We start from the raw sequence: 4,353 nt of genomic DNA, 5'->3' as shown, positions 1-4,353 counted from the left end.
ACTTGAGTTGCTTCTGCCTTTGGCTATTGTGGATATTGCTGCTATTTGAACTTTGGTGTTCAAATTCCTGCTTTCGATTCTTTTGGGTGTTTACCCAGAAGTGGGATTACTGGGTCGTACGGTTATTCTGTGTTTAAGTTTTTGAGGAACTGCATACTGTCTTGCACACAGCAGCTACACCATTTTGCATTCCCACCAGCGATGCGCGAGAGTTCCATTTCTCCGCAGCCTTTTCCAACTCTTGTTATTTTCTGGTTGCATCTCATTATGGTTTTGATTTACAGTTTCCTTATGATTAGAGATGTTGAGCATCTTTTCACGTGCTTGTTGGTCACTTGTATCTCTTCTTTGGAGAAATGTCTATTCAAGTCCTTTGCCCGTGTTTTTCACTGAGTTGTTGGTTTTTTATTGTTAAGTTGTAGGAGTTCTTTGTATATTCTACATATCAGCCCCTTATCAGACATATGATTTGCAAATAATTTCTCCCAGTGAGTTGCCTTTTAACTCCGTTGATAGTGTCTTTCATGCCCCATCCTTTCTTTTAAGGAACTGACTCATCATTTCCTTTCAAAGGTTCAAAATCCCCTACTCATGTATGTGGCAATTCTGCTTAAAACACCCTCCAAACATATTTTAGAATGACCTAGGAAGTTAAATAAAAAGAAATCCAGACACACTGTTCCTCTCTTATTGCATAGTGTCACAATCCCAAGGAAAGTACAGGGTTACACAGTATGAACTTCTTGAAAGAAGAGGCAGCATGGGGAGCAACACAACCTATCAAATCAGGACACAACACTCACTAAGTACTTATTCCATGCCAGGTCCTGTTCTAAGCAATTTTAAATTGTCAAAACTATCCTATTACGTTGACAATGAAATTATTCCCATTTTACGGATGAAGAAGCAGAGACCCAGAGAGGTCAAATCACAGATTAGGTGGAGCTAGAAATTGAGTCTTCACAGGCGGCCCCAGAGGCCATTTTACTGATCACTACACGACACTGTGCAGGCTTTGGCGTCAGAATTATCTGAATTCAAACTCAAATGACTCACAAGTACGTGATTACAAACCCTTTAGTAATCTGAGAGAAGATCAAACTAAACACAAGATTTTACTTCACACCTGCCAGCAATTTGAAAGTTGGACAATGCCGTGTGGATGGAGGTCTGGGGAAATAAAAACCCGCATGTAACTGTGGGTAGGAGCGTAGACTGGTGCAGCCATTCCAGAAGGGATAGGGCAGGTCTTCATCCAATTCAGCAAGAGTGTAGCCTGTGACCTAGGAACATCACTCCTGGGTATACGTCCCAGAGAAATTCTTACCTTGGCCCATAGGGGAACATCCGGAAGGACCTCCTCACAGCATTGTTTATAGAAAAGGGGATTGAAGGCAACCTAAATTGGCAGGGGAATTGGTCAGTTGGAACTGGTCCATTGCTGGGGGACTAGGTCAGTAAAATGTAGACGCACACGATAGAGGACCAGGCAGATGCTTGCATCAATGAACCAGATATACACAGTTCACCATGGTTAAACTGTAAAAATAATGCTGAATGGGGGAAAAAGAGAGACACAGAATGAGGTCCGTAGACCAGTTTATGGAAATCATGTCTTCACGTAAATTTAAAATGAATATGCACAGAAAATAACATTACATTTTCCAAGGATACATGCAAAGTCAAATATATTTATGGAATGCACCAGAACTGTTGCGGGAGATGAGACTGGAGAATGCCGATGAGAGAAAACAACATGCATTCAGACAGAAAAATGTACAAGAGAAGCGTCTTGAGAAATGGAGGTTAAGAATAAGGATGTATGCACCCCAGGTCTACCAAGTTATTACTGTGTGACCTTGGATAAGACATGCCATCTCCTTGATACTAGTTTTTCTTGTGTGGAAGATGGGGGATAAGGACCTTCACATCCTGTGTCATGAAGGATGTCTACAGAGGAAGTCAGTGCGGCAGAATGGAAAGTGCACGGGCTTTGGAGCCAGACAGATCCAGCCATTCACTGTGTGGCCTTGAGAAATCACTTCACTCCCTAAGCTTCTGTTTTAAATGATGTGGTCGAGGCAAGCTTCACTGAGAAGGGTACATCTGAGCAAAGCCTTGAAGGAGGTGGGGGAGTGAGCCATATGGTTATCTGGGGGAAAATGTAATTCAGGAAGAGGGCAGAGTCACCTCTATCCACAGGTAATACTGTGAAGTAGTCCTCACGGTGCCTGGCACACGGTAAGTGGTCAGCAAGTGTCAGATATTCATCTCTTTCCCTCCTCTTACAGAGAGGCCAGGATCCAGGTGACCAGTTAATACACTGTTAGCTTCAGTGACAATGGCACTCTGGCTTCAGAAGTTCTTTGAAACACTGCATTCATGTGCACCATCCACCTTCAGGAGTGCCCTCCCTAACTGACCACAGGAGCCTCATCCTGGAAAGAAGTCATTGCTGCTGGGGCTTCAGCCTACATGGGGAACAGGAGAGCCCTCAAAGAAGACTCTTGAAACAGCAAGGCAGGGGCCCTTGCCAGCTACTATTCCCCTTGAGGGATCCCTGCCCCAGCGCACACCAAAGCTGGGACAGTGCCTAGAGCAGCTTGGGTGAAGGCACAGTCACACAGGGGGAGGAGAAAAGGGAAGGGACCCATATTTTCTAAGGCAGATCCGGGTTTGAATACTATTCTGCCACTTACTAGCTGTTTTACAAATCACTGAACCCCTCTGAGCCTCAATTTTCCCATCTGTAAAGTAGGCATGAAAATATCAATTCTGTACAGTGGTTGTGAGGACTCAAGGAGATAAGATTTATGAAAGTGGCTGAAAATATCAATTCTGTACAGTGGTTGTGAGGACTCAAGGAGATAAGATTTATGAAAGTGGCAAGCAGCTGTCTGGGGCTTAACAAAAAGTAGGCCCCTTTACCCCTGTACCGAGTACCTGGGAGGCAGCCACTGTCTTATTCAGTCAGCTGCAGTCCTTATTACTTTATTCATTTCAGTGGGGATGGAATCACCTACCTTTTGGGGAGGATGTGAGGTTTCAGTGAGACAACAGGTAAAAATTGTGCTCCGCATAGCTATTGGACCAAAATAGGTACTCCATAGGTGTTTGTTGGATACCCGGATGGATGGATAGATGGTAGGTGGGAGTACGGCTTGCTGGCAGGATGTCAGGGGAAACACTGTTTGTATTATAGGAATACAAGTCTGCACAGAAATCAGGTGTTTTACAGGGAGGTTTTATCATACCTATTTACAGCCTTAGGTCTTAAGCACGGATTTAACATAGATGAGTAAAAACAGGCATAAACATGCCCAGTTCTAGTCATCTGTGACCTACACTTACCACTCCTGTGGCCATGACTCATCTCGATGAGGTGAGGGCCAGGCCTTGCCCGCTCCAACATTCTCCACTGTGGTTCCCTGGGGTGAAGGCGAAGAGCAGAGGCAAATGAAGGGTGAGAGCTTCCTGACGTATGAGGTAGCTTAGAAATCCTGACTGGTGATGTTTCATCAAAAGAATTACAACTCAGCTTTTCCTATAATCGCTGGCACCATTCCAAGAAGCGAGAGAAACAAATGAGCAGCAAGAAGCGAGAGAAACAAATGAGCAGGCAGTTCTGTCCTGGCTGCAGTCCCACGCTGGGTAATTTCTGCAGTCACTTAGCCCCTCCGAGTCCCATGGTTCCCTTAGTAAGATGAGGAGAGTGGGTCTTCCCATCTCCAAAATGCTCTGATCCTCTAAAAATCCCTGACATCTTCTTTAAAATATGAACATAGAACTTTGGAAGAGTATGTATTAAATTCCTTCTTATTTGTCCCTAAAGAGTCTCCTTAAACCCTTTCAAAATAAGTGCATGGATATGTCAACACGTCTGTTTATGCTACACTCAGAGGAGAGCAGTAAGCTTTGAAGACAAACAGATCTCAATTCCAGGCCTAGATATCTTCAGGATTAAGACACAGTTCCTGCCCCAGGATGGGGAAGACAGACACTGAAATGGATAAACTTTGATAACCACGGTAATTAGGGTATAAAAAAGTTGGACCCTCCCAGCTAGAATGCTGCTAGAAGGAAGCCATTTACCCTGCCGAGAGAAATTCAGGAAGGCTGCCTATAGGAGGTGTTCTGGGCTAGGTCAAAAAGAAGAGAAGACATCTGAGAAGTCACAATGGGAGTAAATGTGGCTGTATTCAGAGTGGTGAGGAGATGAGCAGGACTGTAGCACGGACTACAAACTAAGATACGCCTCCCACCCCCAGGGGCCTTGGTGGGGCGGGAGACCCTGGCCTGTGTGTAGGGCCAACATTCTGGGAGAAGCAAATGGGCAATCACGAGTTACCATCT

Source organism: Equus asinus, chromosome 5 (assembly GCF_041296235.1).
Source record: "Equus asinus isolate D_3611 breed Donkey chromosome 5, EquAss-T2T_v2, whole genome shotgun sequence".
Lineage (NCBI taxonomy): Eukaryota > Metazoa > Chordata > Mammalia > Perissodactyla > Equidae > Equus > Equus asinus.
Note: the sequence above shows the minus strand (reverse complement) of the source record.